Consider the following 19,407-nt stretch of genomic DNA (forward strand, 5'->3'; position numbering starts at 1 on the left):
TATTATTGGGTGGAAACATCTCTGCTTACCAGTACCATCTCCTTCACTCCTTGGAGGCATGTTTGCACCCTGAAGCAGAAACATGGATTTAAAAAATAAATCGGAATGCCACAAGGTGTGTCGGTATATGCATTGGGGCCAACCATTCATGAATTGAGGAATTAACCTGGTGAATAGGGGTTTCTTGCTCACAGATCGCTGCACCTATGCAACACACGAGCAAGAAATTATTTGAGAAGACCCTGCTGGAAAAGAGGCGACTTTCCACTGAGATTTAAAAAAGGATCGTCCAAGGCCAGCACCGGAGGTTCCCTTTAAACCCTCTCCAGCACCAGCCAATGCACTGGATAGGTAATGTGGGCATCCACCCATGCAGAAAGAGTTAACTAAATGTTACTATTTCCAACATTTGTTTACTGATTCCACATGCAATCTTCACATAAGCACCAAGACAAAGTAATTCTTACTCAAAAAGGTGGGATAGTTATGATGATGACTGAATGTTGAGGCACCCCATAAATTAGGAAAAAGGTTAATAGCAATTTTCCATGAAGTTTGTTTAAGGTAGAACAAGTTGCCTTCTTCTGTATAAAATGAAAGGTCTCCTTAATTACTTAAAATAACTTAAGAACTTAAGCAGACTACCATATTCCATATATTATTTAGTGCATGTTTTGGCCATAATAGATACCCTTAAAAGCTCTCACCAATATTAATAGTAGATACATGTATCTTCATGAGGCAAATAACATGCACAACCTTTACTATGTCATAATTTAGTTAAAACAGTATGCTCAATAGCTCTTTTGAAATTTTTTGGTTTCAGTAACATGTGGAACTCCATTAAGCAGCAAAACCATCAAGTAAATGTTTCCTGTTAGAATGTATCTGTCTTTCATATTGCCTGGAACAATTTGTGTGTGATGGGGATTTATTGCAAAATGCTAGTTCTCCTCTTTTCCTGTTATTCAGTCATATGCTTACTGGTGTGTTTTAAGTTATTGTCCTGTTTCGCTATCTATGTCTAGTTAAGCTTAAAGTGTTGGACAGATAATCTCATATTTCTCTCTGGAAAACATTGATATAAAGAATGATTAGTCACAATAATTGTGAGGCATATAGAACTGCCAACAAGCAGTACAGTATTGCAAATCCATAACTAACACACCAGATGCAATGCTAATTCACACCAATAAATAGAACTGCATTCATTATTTCCCATCAGAAAGGGGTAAGGCAAAAGTGATAAGTAAGATCAATTACAACATATGTAAATGCATCCTTTTCATAAAAGGTTAGGTCATGAGTATTGGTTTTGAAGAGAGAGTTATGTTTTGCTCAGCTGTTATGCAAATATAATTTGTCAACCTAACCATAACTTGTGAGTCCTAGTTTTTTTCTGTTTTAAATTGTAATTATAGCAGCACTTTAACTGTGATATTTTGTTATGAATCCCTATGGAATCCCTACATTACACTGCCATCAATTGCTTCAATGTAGTTATGGCTAAACCAGAATTTCTGTAGGAAAGGCATAAGAAAAAAGGGAGATGAAAAGTTCCTTTCAGATTTGAATTCCCATGCGAAGGCTTCAGCATCCACAGAGGGTGGACCGAATGGTATACGACTTAGCCCAAGCCCTGTGACTCATCCTCACCGTGCATGGCTGAAGACTGTTTGCAGAAGGTCTCAGACCCCTGCTGAAGTTGGCCTGCAGGGCCTGGCCAGAGGTAAAACTCTGAATATCACTCCTGCTGCACACATCTGAAGTCCATCAAAGGAGGCCTTGGACGCCTACTGAGGGTGGGGTCCAGGGCCTGGCTGAAGAACATTTCCAGTGACTAAGTTGTAGTACTTATGGAATTAGTGGCACATTCTTTTTGTAACCCACACAGCATCTGGTGAGCTATCAAGGGGCTATGCCACAAATTAGGTTTAACTTGGAATGGTAGACTGCCTGCAGAACCCCAAAATAATGGAGTCAAAGTTTTTTATTATAAAAGTAATATTTTGTATAATTAAAAGGTAGCTCTGAAAAGAGCTGGTGATGCTTTTATTTACAGTATAGATTAAATTTGACATCATTTCTTCAGAGTAATTGTATTGTGATTGGCTATTGCCCTTGAAGTACAACAAAAGTTACATTACACATAAAGCTACAGGGAAAGGAAACCAATAGTTTAATGTTGTGTCTAGCAGAAAGCACATTTTCACCTTCTCAGTTTTGCAAGTGGACTTCATGCACTGCAAAAATAGTCTTTGCAGTACTTGGCTTAAACTGATAAGGTGATACTAAGGGCCTCAATGATTTTTAACTTGCATTCCAATTAAGAGTAGTATGTATGTCGTGAACCATTGACCTGCATAGAAACTGGCAACATGCTCTGACCTGTTAACCTTAAAAACTGGTGCAGTGAAGAAACAGACTTTTTATTATTGTTCATTCGGGTTGTGCCAGATTTAACCAATGCCTGTCTTTACAAAAACTGAAACAAAAAGCTTACCTCTAAATAAATATTACAACCTCACATTGGAGATTCATATGGGGGCAACATTGCTTAATGAATATGAGATGAATTCACTGACTGGATGAAGTGGCATGTGTGGATAAATATGGTTTTGAAGGTTTTCATAAGAATATTTCCAAGACCTCCCATAACGTGTTAGAGAATGTAGTTTGAGAACTATTTTTGTTTTGTTTAAGAGATTTGTGCATTACTTTCTCTGGAACACAATGTAATATTAAGGTTAAAGATCTTTAAATGACAAGTTAGTAAGATGATAAAACAGGAAAAGTAGTTAGTGGGAAACTGAATGACATACTTTCATAGTCAATACTCTAGTGTTGCTTATTGCTGAATGTAGGCCCTGTGTACACTGTGCCACTGGAACTAAGCTATACCGAGCTGATGAGCATTGGAACAGGGTCAAGACTGATTTGCATATGGCGGGGTCTAAATTGATTAGTATGCTCTGCAAAATAATGATGGGCTGGAATGCTGCCCTAGGTAGTCAACAGAGGCTGACCCTTCACTTATTTGTATACTTCAATGTGACACTGTAGGAGGGAGGGGAATGCCCAGACGATGGTCAAGTGCACACTGTACCACTAGAACTGAGCTATACCCACCTTATGAGCCCTTATAAAGGCAAAACCCATCCTGGGTTACTTGTGTTCTTGTTCAGGGAGGATAGTGCCTGGCAGTTCGGTGTGAACTGTTCCCCATGGAGCAGAATCAAGAATGAATTCCATATGGCGGAGTTCAAACTTATTTGGCACAGTATATGACAATGGACTGGAATGGGACCCCAAGTAATTACCATTAACTGGGATTAATTCAGGCATTCCATATGTCTCTTTTTTGTATACTTCATTGTGAGATCCTAAGTGGGACTGTATGCCCAGACATGACATGACTCCTGTGCACACTGTGACACTGGCTGATGAGCCCTAATAAAGGTGAAACTGTGCTGGGTTGCCTGTGTTACAGACCAGGGAGGACCTGGTCTTGCAGTTCTGGTTGGACTGTTCCAATTGTAGCAGGGTCAAGACTAATTTGCATATGGCAGGGACCACACTGATTTGGTATATTGTGCAAAAAGATGATAGTCTGGAATGTGGCGTGAGTAAATATTACTGGCTGAGATGAATTCAAGCATTTAATCAATCACTTTTTTGTATATTTCAGTGTGATAGATTGGATGGGTATGACCAGACGTCTGTCGAGTGCAAACTGTACCAATGGAACTAAGCTCTACCCAGATGATGAGCCCCAATACTTCTTCCGAGTATCATCCCATCTAACCACTACAGAGACCCGTTGCCTTCTTCTGTCTTCAAAGAAATCAAGAATGTCGGCTCCAACAAGATGTGATTCGCCTGATGGAGCAAAATTTGGACCTGCAAGCCCATACTGAGGACTTAGAGAACAGATCTCGACTAAATAATATTCGGATTTGGGCTGTTCCATGGAAAGGTGAGGGAGCGGATCTCCGGGAGTATGTGGGAGCTCTTTTTCGTCAAATCCTGAACGAGGAGGACCTGCAAGTTATTCAAATGGACTGGGTTCACCGTGTGGATTTGCCGCGGAGGCCCAAGGCCCCTAGGCCCCTCCCCCTGACATATTGGTATGTGTGCATGACTTTCAGCTCAAAGAAAGGATCCTGAGGAAAGCATGCAACCTTAATCCCCTTCAATTTAGCAACCACCACCCTGCACTTTTTCAAGATCTTGCAGCTTCCACCCTTGTCAAATAGAGGGAATTGAAGCCTGTCACTAACTATCTGAGGGAGCAGGGTATTCCCTATTTCTGGGGGCACCCCTTCAGGCTTATTTATAATTTTAAGGGCAAACTGATTCAGGTCCGCTCTCTGGAGGCGGCCCTTGACATTTTGGTACTGGAACGACCCACTCCCCCGCCTGGGGATGGCAGCTCTTCCAGCAGACAGCGACGACGCTCCATGGAGTGGCAAAGGTTCGGTAAGCCTGCTCCCGCCGCAAAACCTGACCTATCAACGAGCCTGCTTGAAAGGGGAGCTGCGGTTGCTTCTGTGGCCCTGGTAACGGATGCTTCGGGGGCACCTGCGGGTAAAGGTCCTTAGCTAGGCCCTAACTGGGCCAGTAGCTGGTGCCGGAGAAGATTGTTCACTCGACGTGGATGGGTAACACTTTTGTGTCCTTGAATGGAGTTGAGTCCTGTATCAGGAACCTGGTGAGTTGGTTCCATGTTCCCCTGCTATTGGGGCCTGTTTAACGGACTATTGTTTGCTCTTTTCAACTGTGAATGTTGAGTCTTGTGTTTCTGGGGTTTTATTTGTCTGGCGGAGAGGGTGGGGACGGGGGCTGGGGGGTTTGGGGTTGTTTTGGGGGCTCTGCATCAGCTTTGGGGGAAATGGGTGAGAATCCGGGGGACAGTAGGGGCAATGTAGTACCATGGGATCTCCAGAATGGGAATGTACGTAGGTGTTCTGTCCCACTTGCTGACATGCTGAGTAAGGAGTTGAAGGTAGTGAGGCTCAATTTCAGAGGCCTTAATAGCCCAGTGAAACATGTTGCTGTTTTATCCCTATTGAAAAGCGCAGAGGGTAGCGTGTGCCTGCTTCAGGAGACCCATTTCCTCTCTAAAGATACTCGACGCATGGCAGACAAGCTCTTCCCGCTACAGCTGTGGTCTTCGGGGCCTAATAAGAAGAACGAGGTTGTCATTCTTTTTAGTGCGCGTGCACACTGCAAAATCGTCTCCCAGGTGGTGGACATTAAGGGCAGGTTTCTGGCTGTGCATGTGCAATGGGGTGAGACACAGTTCCCTGTGGGGTCCATTTATGCTCCAAACACGAATCAGGAGTCCTTTTTACAGGCAGCGCTCTCGCAGGTACTGGTGTCACCTGATGCCCTGGTTCTGGTGGATGGTGGTCTGAACATTGTAATGGAGGCAGAGGCTGACAGATCAGAGCAGCGGTCCCAACAGGCGGGGGCAATGTCCTGGGGGGGAAGCAGTGGCTGTTGGAGGGTTGCATGATGTATGGCGCGTTCAGCATCCCCAGGAGCGCGACTACACCTACTACTCAACGGCCTATAAGACTTTTGCTCGCCTGGATCACTTTTTAGCTACGTCCTCGCTTATGCCCCATTTGTCTGTAGCAGATATTATGCCGCGTTCCTTATCAGATCACACACTTATCTCCATAGTCCTCACTTCTAGCGGTGCTAGACTGCCGTCAGCGGGCTGGCGCCTTCGAGATTCCCTGTTCCACTCAGAGTCGATGGTGGAAAAGATACGAGAGGTCATCGTACATTACCTTGTCGAAAATGAGGTGGGGGAAATGCCTCTCACATCGGTTTGGGAGGCCCTGAAGCTGGTAGTGAGAGGCTAATTTATCGTGATTGCAGCAACATACTCCCGTCTGCCAAGCTGAATTGGAGGGGGAGGTGAGTGCCCTGGAGGCGATCCATAAGAGAACTGGGGTGCCGAGGGTTTGGAGGGAGTTAGAGACGAAGCGACGCATGTTGAAACACCTTGACATGGATAGAGCCATGCATGCCTTATTGCGCCTGCGCCACAAGTTCTACCTTTGTGGTGACAAGGCGGGCGGATGCTGGCACACAGACTCCGGGCACGCACTCAATTGACCACTATGAATGCTGTTCGGGACTCGCGAATGTTGGAGCACACCATAGGAGCACACCACAGATCCTCCCATTGTAGAGACCTTTCGCCAATTTTATCGGACCCTGTATCAGAAAGAGGGAGTGCCCGCTAGGGGAATCACGGACTATCTTGACTCGTGCGGAATTACCCCCCTACATTGGGATTCGGCGGAGAGTTTAGACTCGGCGATCCGCATTGAAGAGGTCATCTCGGCCATTGCAAAACTGAAGGTTGCGAAATCACCGGGCCAGATGGCTTTTCTGCTATCTTTTACAAAACTTTCTGTAGGGAGCTGGCTCCTCTCCTAACTCGTCTTTTTAATTATTCTCTTGACACAGGGGCGGTGGCTCCATCCATGGCAGAGGCGGCCATCATGGTCATTCTAAAACCCGGGAAAGACCCTAAAGAGTGCAAATCGTACAGGCCAATCTCGCTGCTTAATATTTACGCCAAGCTATTTGTGGGTTTGCTAGCGGCAAGGCTTAGCCCCTTGATGGACGGGATCATCGAGCCCGACCAGGCGGGATTTATTCCTACACGGCAAGGAGGAGACAACACAAAATGGTTGCTCCATCTCATGGATGTGGTACATCGCTCGCCGACACAGGCTTTCCTGCTCTCCATACATGAGGAGAAGGCCTTCGACCGCGTAGATTGGGACTACCTGTTTGCAGTGTTCAAGGCATTCGGGGTGGGGGAAAACTTCCTGCGATGGATTCAGTGCATTTATGCAGCCCCCCAGGCAGCAGTGCGTGTAAATGGCTGTAGGTCTGCTCTTTTCCCCATTACGAGGGGTACGCGACAGGGGTGCCCCCTCTCCCCGTTGCTTTTTCCGCTCTATATGGAGCCCTTTGCTCAGTGCATTCGGTCGAATATGGACATCACCAGGATTAAATTTGGGGCTGATTCGCATACGACTAGTCTCTATGCGGATGATGTCATTCTAGCACTCACCCATCCCCACTCCTCTCTGGGAAGCTTTGAGGGAGTTATCAGAGTTACAGAAAGTGGCGGGCTTCAAAGTTAACTTCTCCAAATCGCAAATCCTCAACCTCTCCATTCCTGAGCCGGATGTCCTTGATCTAAGGGAGAACTTTGAGTTCCAGTGGGCACCGTCTGACATCTCGTACTTAGGTGTCCGGCTGGCCCCTTCTATTGCTAAAACAGTGTCCCTGAACTATACAATGCTGGTTGACCAGGTTATCCAAGCCCTTTTGGACTGGTCCGGTCTTAATTTGGCCTGGTATGGGAGGCTGGCGGCTCTGAAAATGACTGTACTCCCCTGCATACTGTACCTTTTTTAAATGCTACCGTGAATCCCTCCGCATGGCATCCTCCGGAAGCTGCAGGAGCTCCTCAACAGGCTCTTTTGGAACAATAAACGTCCGCGACAGGCAATGTTCGTAGCGGTTACCCCGAAGGTGGCCGGAGGTCTGGATTTTCCTCTGCTGACAGCCTACTTTCAAGCAACCACCCTTAGATATATAGTCAAATGGAACAGGCCCATGTCTAGTAAACATTGGAACTTTATGGACCAGACTGTGGCAGGTTGCAACATCTGGAGGGAATTATGGCTGCAGTGCAAACACAGAGCCTGGGGCCTTTACTCCTCCCCGGTGACGTCCCCGACCCTCAAAGCATGGGATCAGCTGGCGCAACGCAAAGGGTGGACTATGTTCCCCTCCTCAATGACCCCTATCGTTGACAATCCGGACTTTCCACCGGGCCGGGCGTCCTTGGTCTTGCATCGCTGGCGAGAGGAAGGCTGAAAGAGGGTAGCTTCCCTCTTTGACTTAGATGGTTTGATTCTGTTCACCCGGCTATGCACGGAGTTCTTCCAGTTGCCGATGGCTGATGCTTTTCACTATTCGCAGGTGGCACATTGGGTCACCCAGCCAGCTAACGTTGCCTCCATATCCCGGCCTTTGACGGCGTTTGAAAAATGGTTGGTCTGAAAGAAAGACGACCGGAGACTCATCTCGGAGCTATATGCGATGATTGTGAGTCAGCCCAGGAGGCAAAGTATATCTGCGTAAGTTAGATGGGAAACGGAGTTGGGACATCCGTGGACTAAAAGAGAGTGGGAGCACGCTTTCTACCACGCGCAGCACAAGTCTTCTAACACTGTGGGCACAGAATCAGCCTACAAAGTAGCTGCATATTGGTATTATACTCCAGCGCGCATTAAGGCATGGGATGCCTCCAAGTCAGGCCTCTGCTGGCGGGGGTGTGGTCTCACAGGGACACTGGCGCATTTGTTATTGCACTGCCCAATGTTACAGAGGTATTGGACCACGATCTTGATTAGCTAGGTGCTGCGTTTCAGATTAGACTCCCACGGTCGCCTGAGTATACTCGCCTGGGGCTTCCCCACCCTAAATTCTTTCCCCTGCGCTCGCTGAGGGGTAGACCTATTGCGCTGGCCCTGTTAGCTGCAAGGCAGGTGCTCCTGGCACACTGGAGTTCCCCAGCTGTACCGACCCTCGAGATTGGTTCCAAAGGCTTTGGCACATTTTAGCGATGGAACGGCTCTCGATGGGAATGGATGGGAAGGGGTCGGAATTTGCTAACTATGGGGCCCCTTCTTGCAGCTCGTATCCAAAGACATCCGAGAAGTAACTTGCCCGAAGTATTCACAGATCCTGCAACTCATTCCCTTGGAGTCAGCAGGAGCCAAGCCTGTGAACTGAATTTTATCTGGCTGAGCTAGTGGATCCTGGGAAGTGAGCTGAGAAGATAGAAGCTGATGCGGAGCAGGGTGGGAGTGGGAGGGGCGTTGTTTTTTGCGGTAGGGGAGGGTCAGGGGGGGTGTTTCTGATGTTGTCTTTTATTCGTTACTCGATAAAAGGCGGAAGCAACTACATAGGTGGGGCAGTTCCCAAGTTCGTTCAAACAAGGGGTCGTCCTCCGGGATGTAGGCCCAGACGCTGTGTCATTGCACTGAGGTTATGCCCTGCCGGCACGTTGATGTAGGCAGCTGGGCTGTGTACCATACTACATTCCAGCATAATAAAAATGATTGATTCTAAAGGGACTTTGCTACCTGCAAAGTACTTTACGCTAATTACTCTACTTTGTTACATACGCCTTGTTTGGTTCATGGGTAAGAGAAAAAAATGACTGCACTCTATAAAGACCATCCTCATTCATGTTTAAATTTAAATTCGCCCCACGTTGGTTATTGCACCCAATCGAACAATAATGAAATAGGACAACGTTTGAAACATCTAAGTATCCACATATTGAGAACATCAAGTTCCTAGCAGCATAAGCGGATATACTGTGATTCTAACTAGCGATAGATATGTGTTTATTTAAAGTTCATAAAATTGTTGCACTCGATTCATATGTTTTGTTCGTATGGTATGTAAGTCACAAGAGTATTATGCGAGCTGTAGTCAAAGGGTGTTGAAGGCAGCTGGGTGATTAACTCATGCACGTAATAGTGGGTGGAGCACATTCATTTAAATCTCGTAACCGACCGACGGGGGTTAAACAACTGTTCCTGGTGCGCATAGCGCAGTGAGAGTAATGGCATGAACAGCGAGAGCAGGTACGGGTAAACAAAGAGGTTCAGTGATGCATTAGTAAGCTAACTCGGTCAGAGTAAAAAAGTAATAAGAATGTGAATAAGTAATGGGAGGGGAGCAAATGTAGAAAACGGAAGTTTGTTTGAAAGCGGCATTGGGGAAATAACCGGATATGTGAACATTGAACAAACTCGACCTAAGGCGAACGTTGAGAAAATGCTTAACCAATGTTTTATCAAGCAAAGGCGTCAGTTATGAGAGGTAGAATGAAAGGGATTTCATTTGGGGTACGAAATATGTTGGATGTTTTTAGAAAAGAGGGTTTACTTTGAGAGTCTGACTTTTGCACTTTTGTGCACATGATAAATTCATTGCTTTTGAAAAATGTATTGAGCACGCATAAATCTGAGTGTAAGGCTAATCGACATTTTGTAACTATTGTTTCGCAGTTTCCCCTGACGAAGGGCAAATGTCTTGCCCGAAATGCATTGGGTCTGAATAAAGAACTGCTTCTCGGAACTACTATTTGCTTTTTATTATCGTTTTCCGGAAAAGAGGCTTGGATGGGCACACGTGAAAATGAGAAGTCTGATAAAAACGCAATTTGCGCAAGATGTGGTCTTGGAATGAGACGAACAAGAATGAAAATGAATGAAAAAAAGAAAAATGTTGTTTAAAATTGAAATAAGCGGTTTCACATTAACATACCTTAAAGTGGTATATGGACATGGGACTAGTACCCCACATAGCAGTGCAGCTGGGAGTGGAGCGTGATTGTAGCGCTCCCTATAACATGTTGCACTCTATAAAGAGACATACTTCCAACCAATCAGCATCTTGCTCTGCTCACACTATTTCCTTCATTAGTTCCCCACAGCTGTCTGAGGAAATTGCGCAATTGGTGTCTTCTCGGCCTGCAGCTTCGCCTATCACCGCATCTAAAGCACAATTATCTTCGTCTACCAACAAAAGAATTAAACAGGATCTCCCTTCTACACCGAAATCTATGTTTCCCGTTTCCTTGGATATTGATTTGGAGGAGATACGTGCCCTAAGACTGTTTATTGAGGAAACAAATACCCATCTACTGACTCTGGATAATAAATGGTCACCTATGGATTCCCATTTATCCTTGGTGGAACAACAGATCAGTGATGTACAGGATTTATCTGCCAGAATTACACACTTGGAGAAAGAGGTTTTATAACTAAAAAATTAAACTGAGGACTTCGAAAAGAGAAATCAACGCAATAATCTCCACGTATATGGCCTTTCTGAAGGCCTCAAAGTAGATGATCCTGTTACTTACTTCACCACCTTCCTCCCACAGCTTCTAGACCTCCCCACGACAACCAAATTAACCATTCAATATGCACTTAGACTGGGTTTGCGTCTTTCTTCCTCATCTGCTCCATCCAAACCTCGCAGAGTAATTCTTTTATTTATGGAATTCACTGAACTTTTACAAGTCATTAATGCAGATAAACTCAAAAAACAGCTTTTTTGGTCTGGTGCAAGACTGTTTATCTCTCAAGATGTTTCAACTGCCACTGCTAAATGAAGAAAGGAATTCTTGGACCGTCACCCTGCTCTTCTTTCACTTGGTGCTTGTTATGGCTTATTCTACCCTTGCTTTAAGGTCACCTTTTTAAACAAGACTTCTTCATTTGAGGATCCTGCAGACCTAAGGGGATTCATTCACTCCCATTCTACATCCTCAATAGAAATTGCTGGTCCTTCCTCTAACTCCTGACTTTCATAGTTCTCCTGTAAGGTTTGATCTTTTTAGCTTACATTGAAGCTTGTTACTGTGGCTAGTTGCCTTTTTGTTCACATTGCTTCCCTATAGCTGTTTCAGGTTCTTTAAAATTCAATATGTACCCCCCTCATGTTCCTGCTCCTATTTATGTTGTTGCGGCGTCACAGTGTGGTGCGTTGCCCCTTGTTGGTTGTGCTGTCTTCGTATGTCTGTTGAAACTCCTCATTTTACAGTCTGTTCCCCTGTGAAGGTACATATATATTACAGTCGTCAGGTTCTGACATATACTGTCTCTTCTTGTCCTTCCTTTTCTTCCCCTTTTCCTTCTTCCTCTCTAGTGATGTTTCCTCTTTCCTTTTGTACCTTTCTCTTTCCATTTGTATGCCTCTTCAATGTGGTTCTGTACGCTTGGTATCTTCCAGTCCGTCATTCCTTTCCCTTTTATTGACACTAATGCTGTATTTATCTTTCTCTCTTTCTCCTTTTCCTATTAACTCTTATCATTACTTCATTGTCGAACGTGTTTCTCTTTATATATTTTTGATCTTCCACATTCATAGCTGTTTCTTGGAATGTGAAAGGATTTATTAACCCAATCAAAAGACAGGGGGCAGATTTACAAGCCCCTTGCGCCTCTTTTACGCCACTGTTGCATCACGTTTGTGACGTAGCAGCGGGGCAAAGCCAGCACCATACTGCGGGGTATTTCAACGTTACGCATATGCGAGATGCATCACGTTGTAAAGCCCTGCGCCACATCTAGGAGTTCCGGCACAGGCGGGGGCATTCCGGTGCAGGAACGCCTCCTAAAAGTGGCTGAGTAAAATCTACAAGATTTCACTCAGTCACTATTAAGGCCATGCTGCGTCAAAACACTGCGCCTACTTGAAGCAGGCGTAAGGATTGACGCAGCATGTTAGACATAGGGCACCCCAGAGCCTTTCTGGAGCTGCGTCGCGCCTGCAACGCAACTCCAGCAATGCGCCACCTTTCTGACGAGGGATGCGACACGCATCTGCCCATTCGTGCACCACGATGCGCTGCATTGTAAATGCGGTGCATCAGTGGTGGCGTAAAGGTGGGTCGATGCAACGCAACTCTTCTGGGGCTTCCCTGCTGATTAGCAGAGATGCGCCAGGAGTAGTAAATATTCCCCCAGGACTTTTATCTCATCTTGCTCCTTTGAACACCAATTTGGCTTTCTTACAAGAAACTCATCTCACTGAAGCAGAAGAATTAAATTTTAAAAAGGGTTGGGTTGGTTCCGTTTTAGTCTCCCCCACTCCCACCAAAAGAAACAGAGTAATTCTTTTGTGTCATAAAAAATTTTAATGTAAAGTTTTATCCCAAGAAACTGACAAGGAGGGGAGATGGTTGTTAGCTAAATTGCTCATTATTAATATCTCTTTGACTGTATTTAGGGGCAGATTTATGAGGCCCTTGCGCCACGTTTACGCCGCTGTTGCGTCACGCAAGGCGGCGTAAACGTGGCGCATCCCTACGAACGATTTACAACGTGACGCATCTAAGCAGATGCGTCACGTTGTAAAGCCCTGCGCCGCTTGTGGGCGTTCCGGCGCAGGGTGGGCGTTCTGGGGCAGGTGCGCCTCGCAAAAGTGGCTGAGTGAAATCTATGAGATTTCACTCAGTCACTTTTAAGCCAATGCTGCGTCAAAAGCCTGCGCCTGCTTGAAGCAGGCGTAGGTCTTGATGCAGCATTGTTAAAATGGGGCACCCCCGAGCCTTGCTGGAGCTGCGTCGCGCTTGCGACGCAACTCCAGTAATGCGACACATTTCCGGCACAGATGCGTCACGCATCTGTGCCGTTTTTGCACCATGGTGCGCCGCATTATAAATGCGGCGCACCATGGCTGGCGGAGCTGTGGCGCACTGTGGCGCATGTTAACTGGCGCATCCCTGGGGATGCGCCAGTTAACATAAATCTGCCCCTTAATGTTTATGGTTCAATTCAACCAAACTATTCATTTTGGCTCACTGTTGCACAAAAATTTATTCAATTTAGAGATGCTCTCTTTATTTTAGGAGGCAATTGCAACCATATTGTTGACCCCTTTATTGAACGCCAATCCAAGTTATGCTTCATTCCTCACAAATCCCATAAACAATTTTTTAATTCTATTTCTCAATCACAAACTCATAGATACATGAAGGTTACCTCGCCCAGATGCTATTGACTTTTCATTTTTCTCCCCACCTCATGATTATTTTTCTCGATTAAACTATATCTTTCTTTCCCAGTCCTTAAATCAAAATCTTAACTCTGCCTCAATTGAACCTATTGTCATTTCTGGTCATGCTCAGGTTGTTGAGGATTTTGACTTGCTCCCTCCGCATCCCAAGTCTTCTTGATGGCGCTTTAATAATTCTCTTTTACAGGACCCATTTTTCTCTTCTTTCTTTACATCTTTTGTTGAAGAATTGTTTGTGTTAAATAGTGATCCAAGTCTTCCTTCTGATGTTTTATGGGATTATTTTAAAGCCACGGCTCATGGTTTTATCACAGAGTATGTCTGAAAAAAAGAAATGATTCCTTTAACAACACCAATCTACAATACAAATAATAAAGCCATAGAGCACAAATGTTACACTTCGCCATCAGATTCTATTATGCAAGAGCTTGTCCATGCAAAGTTGAATTTTCATAAAGCAACATCTATATTACTCCATAACAGTGCTCCCTACTACGGTGGTCGTAATAAGGTCAGTAAGCTTCTTACTAATTACCTCAAATTTAGGAAAGATTGAACTTTAATTGACTCCATACACTCTTCAGATGGGAAGCTTTTCTACAAGGATCAAGATATCCGAGATATTCTACAAAGATGTATATACTCCTGAACCCCTCCTACTACCTCCCTTATTTAATCCTATCTTAATAATATTTGTGCCCCTTCTAATGGTCACCTCAACTTCTCTGCTCTTGAATCTGACCTTTCACTTTAAGAAATTGCCTGTGCCTTAAAAGTTCCAAAAAAAGGTAAAACTCCTGGCCCAGCCAGTTTCACGGTTTAATTCTATCTACATTTTTCTACTATACTACTTCCTAAGCGTCTATATATTTTTCAACCTTTTTTTCTCTCTGGCAAAACGGATGGTACTTTTCAAGAAGCCATGATCTGTTTGATTCATAAAGAGGGTCATGATCCTATGTTTTGTAAAAATTATCAGCCAATATCCCTGGTTGATGTGGACTATAAAGTATTTGCTAAACTACTTTCTCTAAGGTTGGAACCCCTTATGCCTCCTGTCAGAATCGGTCCGTTTGTGGGCCGCTGTCCGCGCAATGCGTGGGGAACGGAGGCCTTGTAGGAACAGACTACAATCCCCAGAGGGCCATGGGGGTAGTAGCGCGAGATGTCAGCGCGCTAATCCGGAAACATAAACCCCAAACACGGCACAAACGGAGCCGATAATTCAGGTTAGACGCCAAAGAATATTGCTGTGCAGGTCTGCTAAAGTCAACCGTGAGTAAAGGATACCGTGTGTTTCCGGCTGGGAACTCTCGTCGCCAGAGACTCTGTTTGGGTATTCTTGCTGGATACTTGCAAAGATACGGGGAGTGGCGGACACGGCTGTGTCTGTCAATTTCACCTCTCGTGATCTTTTTCCCGGAGGCTGAGGGTTGTGTACCGAGGGTTTGGGAAGCGCGGCTGCGCTTCTATTTTGGGAATAATCCTTGGATTCAGGACACAACTACTCGTTGAAATTGGAAATTATTGATCTGTTTGAACTTCAAGGAATCTTGGTGTGAGATTCAAAACTTTGGACACAAACTATTACGTGGCATTTCTCTTTTATGTCAAAACACGATATATTCTGGTGTGCTGAACTGATTTAGTTGAAAGGTGCAGTTAACCTTCAACTTGGCGTATTATTCCTTGTTTCTTTTATGTTCCACAACTTGTTTGTGCTTTCTTTTCAAACTGCAGGAGAAGAAACAGGGGGGTACCTTGTAACTAAAGAGTGGATTAAGACAATTCCTGGTCAAGTATGGGTATGTGAGGTGGAAACAGCAGCTTATGCTTTATGGTACATTTGTGGAGTATTACACGTGCCTGTGTGTTCTTTCCCTACTAGATGATTGCCACTAATAGGACCTTCCCTCGATCTCCTGCAGATAAAGCGTTAGAATTTTCCTTTACAGGTAGGCCTGAGTAACAGTGGGGAAGGAAAGAATCTTGTCGATTTGCTATAGAGTGTATTGGTGTGACAGAGTAGATAGGGAGGGGTGTGAAACTAAATCCTGTGTTCTTTGTCGTTCCAGATCTCCCTCCCCGCTGTCCCCTTCCTTTCCCGCGATTGCGTAACCCTCCTACTGGTCTGAGATTTATGCTGGGTCACGGGTGGGTTGCGTGATCGTAGGTTTGGTACTTTCAGCACAGCTCCGAGGAGAAACGCATCGGACCTTGACAGAATTATCGGCCCAAGGAGACGGTCCTCCTCTTAGCTGTGTTGAAAGAAAATGGCCACTATGGATGACGTTTTGGCTGCCCTTGCATTGGTACAGACGGAATTAGCCGCCTCCAATCGAGAGGTTGCTGCTTCCAGAGCAGAGAACGCTCAGATTAAGGCCCGTTTAGATAGCCTACATGCAAATCCATTTAGTGCAGGAGCTAGTACATCCACACCTTCCTCTGTAGTGGTAGAAATGCCCACCCAAATTCCACTAGCCCCCCCTGAGAGATTTTTTGGTGATAATAAAAAAGTTCAGGTATTTATGACGCAAGTACTCCTACACTTTATGTGTAAACCTAAAATGTTTACAACTAACCAAGCCAGAGTGGCCTTTTTGATTTCATATTTGGGTGGGGAAGCAGCGCAGTGGGCAGTTCCCATAGTCAGGAGAGATGATCCCCTGTTACACGACTGGGATGAATTCCGGTTGGAATTCGAGAAAACCTTCGATCGCAGAGCAGAAACATTTTCTGCAGACCGGGAGCTGTTGGTCTTAAAGCAGGGCACCTCCGATCTGGTTTCCTATCTGAACAATTTTCGCCGCTTGGTGGCTGAAACCGATTGGCCCGAGGCCAAGCAATCTGCCTTATTCTATCAAGGATTAAACGACGACATGAAAGACGTGTTGGCACATATTGACCCTCAACCCCGTACATGTACCGCACTCATAGAACTCGCTCTGCGCCTGGACCACCGCATAAGAGAACGCAGAGGGGAGTTACGTAAGAAGGAACCGGTGGTGATGGGACATGAGAGAACAGGGGGGAACAGTGAAAAATCTACCTCCGCTCAAGAAGCGATGGAGATAGGAGCGGTTCGAGCAGCACTGTCCTTTAGCGAGAAAGAATACCGCAGAAAAAATGGACTCTGTTTATATTGTGGAAAAAAGGGGCACTATCTGCGGGAGTGTCCGGTGAAACCAAAACCCGGAAGGTTCAGGACTGGCCAGACCGCAGTGAGCACCGTGGAGGAGAAGTCGGGAAACTCCAAAGCTTGAGTGTGAATGGAGGGGAACCCTCAAGCCAAACCATAATCCCTTCAATTACCGCCTGTTGCGATCAAGACAAGAACCACGTCTTTCTATCTATGATATTGATAATGGATACTGGAGAGCAAGGAGTAAAAGCTATGGTGGATTCCGGAGCCACTGGTGTTTTCATGGATTATGCGGAGGCAGAGAGGTTGGGCATTCCGCTCCTTGAAAAGAAACACCCGGAACCTGTATATGCAGTGGATGGTAGCGAACTGATTGCCGGACCCATCAGATACCACACTCCCGAATATCGGTGCATTAGCAAGGACTTGCATCAAGAAACCTTGTCATTTAATATCATCCAAGCACCACAATATGGTATCATCTTGGGTCTTCCATGGCTTCAAAAACATGAACCATCCATTCATTGGACGTCGAAGACGATCAATTTTGCCTCTGAATATTGCAAAGAACATTGTATGGTTTCCGCTGTTAGCCCTTCTCAGACCCTGGCCAGGGTTTTCAACATCGCTACTGCCGCCGAGAAGGAGGTGCAACTCCCGTCGTGTTATGCTGAATACGCCACAGTGTTTAGTGAGGAACAGGCGGAGGCACTTCCCCCCCACAGATCCTTTGATTGTCGCATTGACCTTGTTCCTGGAGCGGTAATTCCGAACGGTAGGCTTTACGCGCTTACTGTCCCAGAAAATGAATACTTGAGGAAGTATCTGGACAAATATTTGGCTTTGGGGTATATACGCCCCTCTCGGTCGCCGGCATCGTCGCCCTTGTTCTTCATTCCAAAAGCCAACGGGGACAAGAGGTGTTGCATCGATTATCGCGCCTTGAACACCATCACGGTAAAGAACCAATACCCTTTACCGCTGATTCCGGTCCTACTAGAACAAGTCCGAACTGCCAATATTTACACAAAGTTAGATCTGCGAGGAGCCTACCATCTGGTCCGCATAAGAAAAGGCGATGAATGGAAGACCGCATTCAAGACACGGTATGGGCTCTTCGAATACCTTGTGATGCCCTTTGGATTGTGCAACGCCCCCGCCGCGTTTCAATACTTTCTTAATGAAGTATTGAGAGATTATCTAGACCTCTTCGTAGTTGTCTACATTGACGATATCCTCGTATATTCCACCGAGACGAGTGAACATCCATTTCATGTGAAAAAGGTGTTGGGTGCCCTGATGAAACACCATCTCTATTGTAAAATCACAAAATGTGAATTTCACGTTACCACCGTCGAGTTTCTGGGAGTAATGCTTACCCCTTCAGGCCAGGTCATGGCTGAACGAAAAGTACAAGCCATAAAGGACTGGCCTTGTCCCAGTAATGTGAAAGACATACAGTGTTTATTGGGGTTTGCGAACTTCTATAGGAGGTTCATATGTGGATTCTCTGCCTTGGTAACCCCATTGACCCGTCTAACAAGGAAGAATGTGCCGTTTCACTGGAACAAAGAGGCACAATTAGCGTTTGATGGATTGAAAAATGCATTCATCAAGGCTCCTGTTCTGAGACATGCCAACCCCTCTTTGCCGTTTATAGTTGAAGCAGATGCATCTGAAGTCGCCTTGGGGGCGGTGCTATCACAGCGACAGGAAGACACCGGCATGTTACACCCAATTGCATACATGTCCAGAAAGCTCAACCCTGCAGAAATCAATTATACAATAGCCGAGAAAGAGCTCTTGGCTATAAAAGACGCTTTCGTTGAGTGGAGGCATTGGCTTCTAGGAGCAGTTCATCAGGTAACGGTTTACACTGACCATCGCAACTTGCAATTCATTAGAGCAGCACATCATCTGACGCCCCGGCAGTTACGCTGGATGCTCTTCTTCGAAGAATATCGTTTTATTGTCACTTTCAGACCCGGAACATTGAACAAAAAAGCAGACGCCTTAACCCGGCAGGAACACCCAGTATTACACACGCAGACCCCCGAAAGATCAATAATCGACCCTTCGAAGGTGGTATGTGTGACTCAATCCACCGATTTTGTGCAATCTTTGCGTTCAGGGATCCAATCATGTGTCTGGAGAACCTGGCTTAGATATCATCCGGAATGGCGATTGAGACAAGGTGTGGCAATGAAAGGGAAACAAGCGCTAGTGCCCACAAAGACCTTACAACGTCTAGTATTTCAGTGGTGTCATGAAATACCTAGCGCCGGACACATGGGATACGTAAAAACTTTGGAAAAGGCTTTAAGACAGTTTTGGTGGCCCTCCATTCGGCTAGACTTGAAAAGATGGGGAAACCAGTGCTCACAATGTGCCAGGATGAAATCAGATCGACAACAACCTCAAGGCCTTCTGCTACCTTTACCAACCCCTGAAATGCCCTGGGAAAGCATATCTGTAGACTTCATAGTGGGTTTGCCTAAAGACCAGGGAAAGACGGCCATCATAGTAGTTGTGGACTTTCTTACTAAGATGGGCCATTTTATCGCTTGTGATAGGGTGCCTACTGCAGGTCACTTAGCTCATCTCCTTTTAACACACAT

The sequence above is a fragment of the Lissotriton vulgaris genome, chromosome 3_1 (assembly GCF_964263255.1).
Source record: "Lissotriton vulgaris chromosome 3_1, aLisVul1.2, whole genome shotgun sequence".
Classification (NCBI taxonomy): Eukaryota; Metazoa; Chordata; class Amphibia; order Caudata; family Salamandridae; genus Lissotriton; species Lissotriton vulgaris.